This window comes from Mus musculus, chromosome 4 (genome assembly GCF_000001635.26).
Source record: "Mus musculus strain C57BL/6J chromosome 4, GRCm38.p6 C57BL/6J".
Classification (NCBI taxonomy): Eukaryota; Metazoa; Chordata; class Mammalia; order Rodentia; family Muridae; genus Mus; species Mus musculus.
In genome coordinates, this window is record NC_000070.6 from 48,908,084 (window position 1) to 48,923,222 (window position 15,139).

Below are 15,139 nucleotides of genomic sequence, written 5' to 3' on the forward strand. Positions count from 1 at the left end.
CAGTCATGATCTCTGTACACACGGTCTGGCAACACCTGGGACTTATTTTTATTTCTCCAACCATGAAACCTCAGACTTGATTTTCTAAATCACCCCCTGTATGTCCATTATTATTGCTGCAATTCTCTCTGATCCCATTCAAATTAGTTTTGAAGGTTGTTCACAAAGTTATAGGAATGATTTCCTTTTGCAAACTATAGAAGGAAACAGTTTCTGAGCCATATGGTAGACAAGGGACATTATTAATGCTATTTTACACAAACTCATAAATATAATCTCCACCACACCAGTATGCAGTTGCACCCATGTGCAAGTCCTCGGAAGTTCCTATTGCTAGCAATGTTGCACAGAGAGAAAGATGTTATTAAAATCCACAAGTCCAGCTTCCCCATAGGGAACATAACTTTTAATTTGGCAGTCATAAAAGCCATCAAGTAGAACCATAACCACCATTTTAAAGAAAGAGGAAGTGAGGCAAAGAAAGTTAATGGGATTTCACTGAAGTTATATTAATGCAGTGATACATCTTAACATTAGGAGCAACTTATTCATTTTCAGTAAAAAGTAAATTTCTTTCATGGGAAGTGATTAGCTGTACTATTGATTACCAATCAGGCTTAATTTTCTTCAAGCATTCATCTTCTTCCCAGCATCCACTTTTCTCTTTGTCAGATGATGCTCAGTTAATCCAAGTGAGTTTTGATGCTTGGTGGCTAGATGATAGTTTATGATGTGCACCTTGAGACCTTTGGCATTTATAGTCTGGGCTTCAGAGACAGAGCTGCATGAAGTCATGTTCAAATCTGGTGCAGAGTCAACCAAGAGGCCTCTATGTGTCTTGGTCTCTGTGAAGTATCTTCTCAAATATTAATCAATGTAACACACACAACAATCTTATGAGGAGAGATTATTGATTGCACCTTGACAGTTGAAGGTAACAACTAACCTTGATAATAAAATATGTTATCATCTCATGCAGCATTCATTCTCTGAGTGCAGTGACAAGCTGTGGCCTCTCACTCAAGAGACAAGCAATTGTTGGAAGGCTAGGGAATGTCACAAGTTTATCTTATAGCAAGCAAGAGAATGTAGGAAAAAGATGCGGGAAAAGATGGCAGACTGAGCAAGAGCATTATATTTTGCTCTTTTTAATAGGGTAACTATCAGGAAGTTCAAGGCCATTGCCTTGAAAATGAGCCAGCACCGTGCATGGCATGAAACAGGGTTTCATTTTAGAGCCCTAGTTTATTTTCAAGCTTACCACATGAGTTTTTTTCCTACCATCTCACTTGGATTCTAGCAGGCTAATAAGATCAATATTTATTCTTGCATAATAGGAGATCCAAAGGTCAATTTAAGCCAAGCAACACAGTTCAATAATTATGTCTGTTATAAGAGTGGTGAATTTAATTTTTGTTCAGAGTAGAGCCTTCTCTCCCTACTCAAGTCTGCCTCTGCATGGCAGCCACCTTGCAAGTGGAGAAGAGACTAGAAGCTGTGGGATTTAGTTCTCTCTGTCCTGCATGCTTACTCCTCTTCTGGTTTGCTAGTTTTAGTTTTTGAGCACTGAAATGAGGCCCCCAGGAGGGAAATGAGGCAGGGGAAACATTACAGTTCTTACATAACAGGCACTGTTCAAGATCTATCAGAACTCTGTAGGCAAAGGTCAGGCCCAGAGCTGACTTTTCCCTCAAAACACCTTGATGGATCCTTTGAAAATTTATGTTTCCCCTTTGAAAAAAATTTCAGGAGGGCAAAGGCTTCTCTAGTGGGGCCAGTAAGCTTATGTGACACACAGTGAGGACATCTAGGTTCTTATACAAGCTGCTTTACTTTGAAGGTAACTACAATGAGTATTTTGTGAAGAAAGAACCTTAATACAAAGATTCTAGACTAGCCTTTCAGAAACAACTCTCAGACAAATAGTGCATCAACCCACCAGGACAGATGGTGCCCCTGAGGCCACTTCTGAAGATGTGTCAGAATTAAGACCCTACTTTTGTCTCTGCAACTCCTTCCATGGATATTTTATTCCACATTCTAGGAAGGAATGAAGTATCCACATGTTGGTATTCCTTCTTGATTTTCTTGTGTTTTGGAAGTTGTATCTTGGGTATTCTAGGTTTCTGGGCTAATATCCTCTTATCAGTGAGTGCATATCAAGGGACTTCTTTTGTGATTGGGTTACCTCATTCAGGATGATATCCTCCAGATACATCCATTTGCCCAAGAATTTCATAAATTCATTGTTTTTAATAGCTGAGTAGTACTCTATTGTGTAAATGTACCACAATTTCTGTATCCATTCCTCTGTTGAGGGACATCTGGGTTCTTTCCAGCTTCTGGCTATTATAAATAGGGCTGCTATGAACAGAGTGAAGCATGTGTCCTTATTACCTAAGACGAAAGTTTGGACCATCCAGAGACTGCCCCACCCAGGGGTCCATCCCATAATCAGCCACCAAACGCAGACAACTATTGCATACACCAGCAAGATTTTGCTGAAGGGACCCTGATATAGCTGTCTCCTGTGAGGCTTTGCCAGTGCCTGACAAATACAGAAGTGGATGCTCACAGTCATCTATAGGATGGAACACAGGGCCTCCAATATAGGAGCTAGAGAAAGTACCTAAGAGCTGAAGGGCTCTGCAACCCTATAGGTGGAACAACAATATGAACTAACCAGTACCCCTAGAGCTAGTATCTCTAGCTGCATATGTAGCAGAAGATGGCCTAGTCGGCCATCATTGGGAAGAGAGGCCCTTTGGTCTAGCAAACTTTATATGCTCCGAGTACAGGGGAATGCCAGGGCCAAGAAGTGGGAATGAGTGGGTAGGGGAGCAGGGCGGGAGGTGGGGAGGGTATAGGGGACTTTGGGGATAGCATTTGAAATGTAAATTAAGAAAATATCTAATAAAAATGTGGGGAAAAAACCCTACTTTTACCTCTGAACTTGGCAACAGACTCAAGAACACAGGGAGCTAGGCTGTGGAAGTCACAGCCCTGGTTTATGGATTAAACAAGGTCAACAGTGCCTCTTTAGTCTCTGCCCATAACTCTAAGAGCAGGGAACTGGAAAATGGCCACATCTTTAGAGAAAACTCCTGCCAGTGACTCTGCTCATCAGAAGAAATAGCCGAGTAATGGGTAATGCCTCACACCTGCCTTCTGAACCAAGTGAGGTGCAGCTTAGTAGCAGTACTGGAATCACCCAGAGAAATGTCACTGTCGGGACATGTGGTGAGTTTAGTTTTCCAAAATTTCCAAACTGAATAAAGCAACCCATAAAAATGAGCTCACTAGAAGGCTAATTGTGACTGCAGGGGAATCCCATCTTAGGTAAAAGAAGGCACCAGAGAACACAGAGTAGACAGCGAAGGTGGTATGTTTTTCAGATTTTACTGAATTAATCATGAATTTGTGTGCTGAGACTGTCCCACTGCTAAATTTGAAATGTCATGAGGTGGCCATGATTACCTTACTCTTCAACCAGATGTGAGATTGCATTTTGTGTGCTGAAAATTATGTCATATGATTCTCTATCACACAGTTTTTAAAATGTTTTTTTCTTTATTACTTTCTATTATTTAGTCTTTTTTTCCCATAATCTTTAAGTTTGAAAAAAGCAGGGATTTCATTTATAACTTTTACATGCCATTCCCCTCTCAGTATCTGGATTAAAGCTCAGAATAGACAAGAGGACATGTGTAGCTTCTGTAATTTTAATTTGAGAAAAAAAGGAAACAAAAACATGATAATTATGGCTTGAAAGTAGTTAAGAACAAACAGGTACGTGCGTGCGTGCGTGTGTATCTCACTAGGATATAAAGGTGGTTTAACTCAATCTAATGCAAAGAGATTAAATAGGAAAAAAATAATGCAGTCATTATCTCAGATGCACAAGTATTCAACAAGATTCAACAATAGTTTTGATAAAAACTCATCAAACCCAGTGTCTTCACAAAATATAAAATGATTAATAATACAGCAAAGTACACACATATGATATCTGACTATTAAACGAGAGTTATAGAAATGAAAGTCACCTTTAACAAATAGAACAAGATGCTGTTCTCATGGACTGAAAGGCTGACTTTCTACTAGAAACCACCAATCATCCTCGAATTCCTCATTACCCTGGACAGTTTCCTTGAAACCTTTTTGTGTTGAAATTGATAATCAGGCTCTAAAACATTGTGGAACTGCAGCCGACTTAATAGTAAAACCATTTTTTAAAAATAGAAACTTTGAAATCTACTCAAAATTACCCATACAGTTTCCAGGGTCTTTTCTGTGGGTTCAAAGAATTAGTGACCTTTTGGGGGGACTAGTCTGTCACAGCTAACCAGATCCTCAATGTTCTTGATAGTCGTTCTTTAAAGGTGGATTTAGAAATCTTGGAGAATAGAGTTGTTCAAGAGACTTGTATTATCAAGAGCAACGGTACTGTCTGTTTAAGTTAAAGAGAAGCAGATGAGTATTAATTGAGCTCATGATAAAAAGATGTAAAACAGTGGTTCCCAGGGGCAAGGAAGGGACAGGAGGAGGGGAGAGGGAGGTGGAGAGCTGACACCAAAGTCCAGGTAGGTAGGACAAGTCACCCCTAGTATAGAGTTGTAGATTACTGGCTCACTATATATCTCATAAAAGTCCTAAATATCAGGAGCTGATAGGCTATGAATACATATGTGACAACTATTTAAGGGGATGAAAATATTAGGCACACTGATGTGACCTAAAGTATATCATATACATGAATCAAATTACCACACTATATCACAAATGCATACACCATTATTATTTGCCATTAAAGGTGAATTTAACTTATGTTAGTTCTTTAAACTTTTTATTGCTTCTTTGTGAATTTCCCATTATAAATCCCAATCCCATGCATCTCCCTGTCACTCCATATCTGCCCTTCACCTTTGCAAACAAACAAACAAGTTATTTAAAAGAAAAATCTCACTGTGGAAGCTGTTGTGTGTCATATAGTATACCCTTTGTCTACACGTTTTAATTGCAAATGTCCATTGCAATGAGTCATTGGTCTGTTTTGAGGCCTCTGGCTTCTGCCACACTATCAATATTGAATCCTCACTGGGACTTTTCTTGGATATCCTGTTTGTGCCCTGTGCCATGGAGATCCCTTTGGAGTTACTGGATCCTTACCTTCATGTGCTCCAGCAGTTCACAGATGAATAAATGCTGGAGTGGGCCAACTCAGAGGCATTGGCCTAGGACTGGGTGGAAACTGAGTTGGTTAGCCCTCCAACACTCCTGTCCCCTCGACAGCAAGACCAGATAGAGCAGGGCCAGCTCTCCCATACTCATATCTCAGTCTGGCTTACCCACATCCATGACACCAGGACCAGCTCTACTGTGCTGACCAGGTGAGGTGTGGAGCCGCTCTCCCTAGTGCTGTAGCCAGCAAAGGGGTGGGGCTGGCTCTCCTACCTACTGAAGTCAGAGAGGGGCTGGGGGACATCTGTCCTGTGCCCGTGTCACTGCTGGGTTGTCGAGGGGCAGGGTCAACTCTCCTGAGTGCCTCAGCTACTTAGACTTTAACTTGGCCCCAGGCTGCAGCCCAGATTAGGGATGTCCACATAGTCTTTGGTGGTAACATGGACCAGTTATGGACCACTGCAGGGCTAATAAGTGGTCCAGACTTATAAGTGGCCCTCTGCTGCAGCATTGGCAGGTTACTCACATCAGGCTGCTCATCACCACCCTCCAGTTTACACTTTCTCCTCTCTTCATGGTGCACAAAACTTTCCACCACATACTTGCTAATCATAGTGTCTCCTGCCCACCCACCATGCAGTGATTATTTTTATAAGAGTAAAATTATTCTATGCATTGTATGTAAAGGATACAAGAAAAAATAAAAACAAGTTGATAGTGAGTGAAAAAAATGTTAATTCTCAAATTGCTTTCAACAACCATCACATTAGAATTTGATCCAAATTCTCCTGGAGCTTTTCAGGAAAGTTTTAGAATAATTCAAAGAAGTAATTTTTTTATTATTATTTTTTATTTAGAAGTAATTTTTAATGGAGAATATAAGGTGGGATTTAATTGATGTGGTAGTAAAGTTTTTTCTTTTCTTTTTTCTATTTTTTTTTAAAAAAGAGTTGATACTATTTAACTTGTGAATTTGAAAGATGGAACCCTGAGTCTGGCAGCTGCTTCTGAAGAGGGTCGCACACTGGTACAACTTGGAAGGACAAGTTGGGAACACTTGGAAGTACAAAGCAAAAGGTGTGTCCTCACTAAAAAAAGCCCGTTTTTAGTTATGTGTGTTACTATTAAAGGAATGCTCACAACCTAGTGAAACAAAATATGAAAACCCTAGTGGTATTTCTTCTGCATGGGAAACATAAGAATTTGAAACATTCATGATAAAATAGTTTAACATGATACAGATCTGCATTTGCTATATTTTTCGATTAGAATAATGTACATCTTATGGGGTACAGTGTAAAGTTTTGGTTTATACATAGTATATTTATCAATTCAGAATATTTAGGCTATAGCTCATCTCAAACATCATTTCTTTGTGATGAGGATATTCAAAATCTCCTCTACCTACTTTGGATCACTTGTTATTTTAAACTCAGTTGCCCTTCTATGTAACAGAACTTATTCTTCCTATCTGGCTGTGACTTTGTATCTATTAACCAATCTCTGTATAGTTAAAATAGATGTTTATTACACGCTTGACTCCAAATAGCCATATTAAATTTTAAATTATGCCCTTTCTTATATAATTGATTTAAATGAAATTGCATGTAGCTCTGTTTGTAGAAACATATCTAAGCTTGTTTTATGTATTATGGGTATATATACCAACTGTAAACATATGATCTGTTCAAGACTGCATTTAAATGGAACCTTAAAACAGTATATTCCCAGTCTAAATTCACTCACTACAGAGCAATAAATGGCAGACACACTAATAAGTACCTGAGGGCTGGAAGATTTTCTGTAGACATTTGTATCTCTGCTATTCAATGTGGTAGCCATTACCTTTGTGTGGCTAGTGAAATTCATATTAGTTCAATTAGAATAAATGAAGAATATAGTTTCCAACTTGTACAGGTCACATTTAAGCTTCAATCTCAGGAACAAAAGGCGTGTTGCACCTCTACAGAGTCAGCCCTCAAATGTTTGCAGCTGAAAACAATTATGAGTCTCTGCTACAATGGAGCAAACTCTGACAATATGCTGTCAGCCAAAGATCTATAAACTCTCAATTATGTCAGTTTCAACTTGGCATTGATAGAGAGTAAAACCGAGGGCTCCAACAGCTGTCGGTGTAGTCGTGCGTGGGCACCTCCAGGTGTTTGAAGCATTCTGGCCCACAGGTTGGAGACTGGGTAATTGATGTGTCTCTAACTTTGTGGCAAACGTGAGAGTAAACTTTTGAGTCTCAGAGCTCAGGCACAAATGATGCTGCACAGATGGAGGACGGATTTACAATTTGAAGTATTGTCATATTTGTGATGATGGTAAAAGAAAGTTTCTGCAAGCAACCAGAACATGTGGCTGCACCTCAATCAGATGGAGAGTTGTTGGGTTTCATGAAATCTTGTTATCTATGCAAAGAAGGTGAATACCACATTGTCAGGGTCTTCTTGTCATCACCAGCAAGGCAGACATTAGGCTTCTGCAGCACATCATGTGCATGTGTGCACGTGTGCATATGAGTGTGTATGTGTGTGTGAGTGTAAAAAAAATCTCACAAACATGTTATAATGGGCTATAGGGGATGCAGTTACGTTTGACAGATTTTTTTTTTTTTGCAGTTGCAAATGTGATAAACTTTAACCAGTTTAATGAAACAAACAGAAATGGAAATCTATTGGCTCCTATGCTGGAGTTCTGAGGAATCAAGTTCACTTTAAGGGTGGCTAGAGAATAGGTTACATTGATTTCATTTAGAATCTTTCTCCTCCTCTGCCTCCTCCCTCTCCCTCCCCTCCCCCACTTCACTGACTTATGAAAATGACATAGTTGATGCTCAAATTCAGTATTCCTGAATATAGTCCATCTAGACTAGAAAGCGTGTATAAGATAACACTGCTGATATTTTCTTAGGGTCTCCCCACTTGTTTTGATTTTATTCTTTTGTTTGTTTGTTTTTGTTTTTTTGAGACAGGGTTTCTCTGTGTAGCCCTGGCTATCCTGGAACTCACTCTGCAGACCAGGCTGGCCTCGAACTCAGAAATCTGCCTGCCTCTGCCTCCCAAGTGCTGGGATTAAAGGTGTGTGCCACCAATGCCCAGCTGATTTTATTCTTGTTAATTGGCCAAAGAATGTGGATGAAACTGGCAAGTTGGGATTTTTCCTTTTAACGCAGTTATTATGCAAATGACCAAAAACCGAGTATATCAGCTTCTTCATCGTTCTACTGAAAAAATCAAAGTACAACAAGACAAGAGGCAGAATCAGATCATTTACTGGGCTGGTCCTCTTGTCAGCTACCAAATCATTTAGCTTTCTCTTTTCTAGAACTCATCTTGTATTTCTGAACTGCAGCATTAAAGATGAATGTTACTGTAGACGATAGATAAGGGTCTACTGAGAGCAGGAGAAATACTCTTCCCCAGGAGGAGCACACTAATTGGACATCCAGTGCCATTTAATGGTTAGTCCTGAAAACATATCCACATAAATAACATTACATTTATTGAGTAGGTTGTATTTTTGTATTTAAGAAAAATATGAAGCTGGGCAGTGGTGGCACATGTATGCCATTAATCCAAGCACTTGGGAGGCAGAGGCAGGAGGATTTCTGAGTTCGAGGCCTACAGAGCGAGCTCCAGGACAGCCAGGGCTACACAGAGAAACCCTGTCTGGAAAAAAATAAAAAAAATTTATGTAGTAACAACAATTTATAAATAAAAAAGAGGTTATGGATTTTAAAGAGAGCAAGGAAGGATATATGGAAGAGTTTGGAGAGTGGAAAGGGAAGGGATATATAATGCAATTGTTTTATCTCAAAAATAAAAGAAGTAATAAAAATGGCTACTGGCATGACTGATATGACAATGAGCTTGATTTGCTGACACCACACTGGATATTTTTGTTACAATATGTGTTACACTGTGCCACAATTGTTAGCTAAAAATTCAAAGGGAAGAAATAAATTTAAAGAAAAGATGAATACCATTGTATAGGATGAACTAGGGTGTATATTATTTTAATTTCAAATATATTTTGTTGGACTACCACATGTGAGTCTCATTTCTGGGGAACAATAGAAACTCACAACATATCATATATATGTGTACATATGACATACTCAATGAAAGACAAATTTCTTTTTAAGACCACAGTCAATATTAAAATATTAATAGTTTTTACTTTTAACCATTAGAAGTTAATTAGCAAAAGCCATGTATTATTATCTAATCCTTAGTAAAACTGATGTATCCAAACAACTCAGGTATTCAGTTGTGCCCGTATGGTGTGTTTAAAAGTTTCCTCAGAAAACAGCTCTTTAAAAGTAGACAATTACATACGCAGCTAGAGACACGAGCTCTGGGGGTACTGGTTAGTTCACATTGTTGTTCCACCTATAGGGTTGCAGACCCCTTTAGCTCCTTGGGCACTTCCTCTAGCTCCTCCATTGGGGGCCCTGTGTTCCATCCTATAGATGACTGTGAGCATCCACTTCTGAATTTGCAAGGCACTGGCATAGCCTCACTCGAGAAAGCTATATCAGGGCCCTTTCAGCAAACTCTTGCTGGCATATGCAATAGTGTCTGGATTTGGTGGCTGATTATGGGATGGATCCCTGGGTGGGGCAGTCTCTAGATGGTCCATCCTTTTGTCTTAGCTCCAAACTTTGTCTCTGTAACTCTTTCCATGGGTGTTTTGTTCCCTATTCTAAGGAGGAATGAAGTATTCACACTTTGGTCTGGAAGAGAGGCCCCTTGGTCTTGCAAACTTTATATGCCCCAGGGGAATGCCAGGGCCAAGAAGTGGGAGTGGGTGGATAGGGGAGCAGGGCAGGGGGAGGGTATAGGGAACTTTCGGGATATCATTTGAAATGTAAATAAATAAAATATCTAATAAAAAATCAACACAGAAAAAAAAGTAGACAATTGTGGTAGTGGTATGCTAGTGACTGGCTTTGGCAACCATGTGGTAGGTAAACTGAGGCAGGCGGCCACTGGGGGTCAGTGTTTAGAGCTGCTGATGGGGTGGATCTAGATACATACAGGGGGTGCTGCCAAAGAGGAGCCATGATTAGAGAAGTCACTCAGGAGGGAACAAAGCTTAGTCTACTGGGGCTGACACTCTGTGGCCAGCAGAAAAACTACAAGCCCTTTTAACTCCTTGAGGCTGGCGAGAAAGAGAAGGAAAGAGAGAAAATTCACACACACACACACACACACACACACACACACACACACACACACATATATAGAATGGTTAGAGCAAAGCTCCAGCCAGCATACTCCAAGCCTTACATACATACATACAAGCATGCATGCATCCGTACATACATTATACATACACAAATACACAATTGGTGGGTAGAATGAACAATGTTCCAACCCTCGCTTACACAAACTTTACACATACACATACAGTTGATGAATTGGAGAAGCAGTGTCCCAGCCACCCATATTTAATTCTTTTTTTCCATTGCTTGTATATCCCAGCAAAATCTTTTGAGCAGTGTACAATTACAATGTGATTGCATTTTTATTTGAATGACTGTTGAAAAATGTGTGTGTTTTTCAATACCTTTACAAGATATGACACTACGTAGTACAGGTAAAGAAGGGAAATTATTATAAAAAAACCCACTTACATTCATAATCCAGCAACTTGTTATTAACAAAGTGTAAGCAAGCAAGGACGCTTTCTAAGCCGGTTTCTCTTACTGGCAGGCAGCAATTTGTGGTTACAAAGAAAGAAGTAATTATTTTATTATTTATCTTTAAAAGTAATCTTGTAAGAATATTTAAGGAATCACAAATCTAAACTTTCATATAAAATCAATCATATCTATCTTAAATCCTCAGCATGCACATCTACTCATCAGCAATTATTGATAATTCATATCAGGAAGCTGAGGGAAAAGTGGGTATAAGAAATCAATTATCAGTCCAGCCTCAGGAAGAGTCAGCCAGTGCTGCCATTGCTCTTCTTCCCTGACCATAAACGGTCCCTCGCTTAACTAATAAGAGTGTGCCTTTCTGAACTTCAGATTGTTCCCTAAGGTTTTGTACCTCAGAGCCAGTAGTAAAAACATTTCAACCTAGCTTTACTACCAACTTTATTTTTCCAAATGATTTCTAAGGGTGGTGGTTATTGCTGACAATCTACATCTCTAAATTCTTCTCTAGGGTGGTGACAGAATAATAATCTGCGTTAGCAGCAATGCCTGAAAGAGATCAAGTATTAATATTGTGAATGCTAGAGATACTTCCCAGTGAGGGACTGGAAGCCCCCTTAAAGGTTTCATACAGTTCTTAAATTAAGAGGGATTGTGAGGGCAGCAACAAGAGCAGAACTCCATAGCAGCATGACGTCCTCAGGACCCATGTGTCTGTGGTAACCCATGGGCTGCACTCCATGAGTTCTAAAGTCATTTGTTGTTCCCCCTGCATGGCCCTTAGCAGGAGTTTTAAAATGAAATCTGGTTTACTCCTGGCATATTTTAATTTTTTAATTGCTAGAATTTTCACTCATGGTAAACTGGGAAGGAACAATATTGGAAAGGCATATATTGATCAGTGCAATATTCTAGGTACTTGGGAGCCACAGGGCAGGTAGAAACGATGAACTTTGGGATAGACAGTCCTTTGCTGGGCAATTGTGACGCACTGAAGACGAGAAATAAAAATAGAGTTTAAGCTGATTAATCACCATTTGAAAACAAAACAAAGACAGTCATCCCATTGGCAGTGCATCATTAAATGTACCTTTTATTCTTGAGAGGGCAGGAGAGCCTGATAGTCAGGTCTCAGACTTAAAGTAGCTGACCAGAGAGGTCTGCACTTCCCACCTAATAAGGCTTTGATGCTGAATTTAGGGAACTGATTGGAAGAAATTTGAACTCTGAGATTTGGAGTAGAGACACTTGAATCATTGCACTCCATAAATTTAAAACCCGAGAGGTCACTGAACCCTCTGGGCCCAAAGAAGCGGTTCATTCCTTGCTGTTAAATGATGACTCATCTTCTAAGCTTAAGATAACATGGAGACCTCTACCTTTGTAGTTCAAGGTACCTGTAGGCTCATACTATCTTGACCATAAGGCTCACAGTTAGGACCAGAGTTCAGTTCAATTCATTGGGGGAAATCACTACTGCTGTTACAGGTGGTATAGAATATAGACAAAAAAAAATGGCCCAGGATATTAGAAGAGAATTCATTAATTGTAATATTTCCACTGTATCTTGGTTTATATTTTATTTTCTTGCTCTGCAGAGATCTCTCACTCTTGTCTTTATTGTCAATTTTAGTGTCAATTTTTCAAAACAGGAGTGGGGGGAGGGGGAAGTAAGGGGAGAGGCTGGAAGGCATGGGGGGGAACTGCAGTCAGGATATAATGTATGAAAGAAGAAAAAATAAATGAATTTAAAAATTGATAGATTAATTAAAAAGTATACATGGGTGTCAGCAGAAATAGTTATTATATTTATGACAAATTTTATGTACTTCCAATGAGTAAATCCATTTTACTCCATTATTAAAAGCCTTCTAAGCCTCTAATACTTGGGACTTCAAAGTTTTAATGTAGATATTTGAAATTAGAAGCAGGATCAGTGAAGTGAGACGGTATCAAGTGCTAGCCACAGTAGAAGCAGGTGCAGACTAGGGTAGACTCCACAGTTAATCTCTAAACCATAATCTTCTAAGATATGGAAGCCTACTATCCAGAATGTGAGATATGTTTACATTTGGCTAAAGGCCCTGATAGATGGTCCTTTTTATTTTCTTGAAATCCTCTATATACAAAACCAAATCAAAGTGTAAGAATCATTTGTAGGTTTGTAAACTCTGAAATAAGATATGCTAGCCAAAGCCTGTATATACCTGTAATCATGTTCCAGTTGGATATGAATTTTTTCCAAACTGGTACTTGTGATGAATTCTCTAAGAGTCACTCCTGTGGTGGTTTGAACGGGAATGGCCCCCATAGGCTCATATGTTTGACTGCTTGGGCATTAGGGAGTGGCACTGCTTGCGAGGGATTAGAAGGTGTGGCCTTGTTTAAGGAAGCATGTCACTGGGGGTTGGCTTGGAGGTTTCAAGCAGCCCATTCCAAACTAAGAGTCTCTCCCTTCCTGCTGCCTGAGATATGGATGCAAAATTCTGAGCTCCTCCTCAAGCACCAGGTCTCCCTGTCATGCTGATAATGGAGGGAACCTCAGAACAGTAAGCCGACCCCTGTTAAATGCTTTCCTTTATAAGAGTTGCCATGGCCATGATGTCTCTTCACAGCAATAGAACACTGACTAAGACAGTTCTCTATACCCTGGCATAAGTATTTGAAGATAAACTCACTTTTCTGTATCACATAAAAGTTCTTCATAGTTTATTATGTGACTTCGTATTTTATTTCAGATAGAAAGGATGGTTTTCATTTTGTCATTATATTTGTTTATATTTTTAATTATTTTATTAGCATATATTTATTGCAAATATTTCAAAAAGCATTTTTATTCAAGGATATTGGTGTTTTAATTAGGGGCGAGAATTTATCTCTAAATTATGGGTCTTGAATGAATTTAGAAAATTGTTTAGCATGCCCTTGGCCTTGGCTATAGCTTTGAAAAATACATATAACACATGTTGCAAAACTATATCAAACACACCAGATGGTTTTTAAGCTCTCATATAAAAGATAATAGCACAAATAAATAGAATATTGCAAATGCACAGATGAAGTAAAAGTGCCCCACTTCATTATAACCCTTCCAATGTTTTGAAAAATATACTGGATTCCTGAAAAAGATTATGTCATACAAACTCTTAAGTTATAATACTGAATTATATATTTTTTTGCCTTAAGTATATTTTGGCATCTAGATTTTTTTCCCCTTTGGCCCAAATCCCACATGAGTAATATGATAGCACTTATGGCCCTTTTCTTGTCCATTCATTTATTTTATTTAAAAAACATACAATATTTTAGATCTACTCCCAACTCCCTCTAGACTTCATGTCCTCTGTCTTAAAATAATCCACTGAATCCAATTTGTGCTGCCCATATACTACTTGTGTAGTACCATTTACTGCAGCGTAGTCTACTCACCAGGGGCCACAGCCTTAAAGGAAACTGATTCTCTCCCCCAAGCGGTCATCCATTGTCTATGGATCCTCAGCTAGGGGTGGGGCTCATGAGACCCCCCACCCTCAACTGTATGTTGAAATGTAACTGGCTAGGTCTTATAAAGACAAGTATAACTGCTATTAGTTCATGAGTCTTAAGGTCCTATCATGTCCTGAAGACACACTTTGGCCCTAGTCTTCTTAGACCTCTGGCTCCTACAACCCTTTATCTTTGGAGATGTTTCCTGAGCCTTTGTGGGAAGGGGTGATCCACTTACCGCTGAGTACCCCACAGACACTTGTTTTCGTCATTGTGGCCAGTTGTGACTTTCTGTTTTAATCAGCGCACATGTACAAAGGAACTTTTGGATAAGTTATCATAAATATTATGCAGTTTTTAAATATTTTTTTCTTGACTTTGGCTTTGTTGACATGTAGACTGGATAATTCTTTGTAGTTGAGGCTGTGCCTTCACCATCCCTTCCCCTTTCCAACATCCCTCTAATCTAGAAGAAAAGACATCATACAACATGGAAGCCCAGTTAGGAAAGTAGGCTTCTCTGCTTTCAGGCTGAGGAAGAGCATACTGTTCAAAGACATCATGCCTGCTGGTTTTAACTTTACTTTTGCTGTGTGACCTTGCATGAATGCTAAGCTTTTAGGTCCTCCAATATAGACATCTGTCTTGAAAGTGATCTCACTTCTAGAGATATGAATTGTTGGACTTTATATCCTCAGTGTCTCCTCACATGCCATCTGGAACATGATAAGTGGTAAATAAATTCTGTGGAGTGTGTGAATATCCTGAGTGTTCTATGAGAATAACATTGCTTTTCACGAG

At 39.2% G+C, this 15,139-nt stretch overlaps 1 long non-coding RNA gene across 1 annotated transcript in view; it reads left to right on the forward strand.

Annotated features, from left to right (window-relative positions):
* The window catches only part of Gm12436, a 64,645-nt gene that overhangs the window by 9,491 nt on the left and 40,015 nt on the right, over positions 1-15,139 (forward strand). Inside the window, exon 2 of the long non-coding RNA XR_390554.1 lies at positions 6,130-6,258. This is a non-coding gene — a long non-coding RNA (predicted gene 12436). The remainder of the gene's footprint in view (positions 1-6,129; positions 6,259-15,139) is intronic.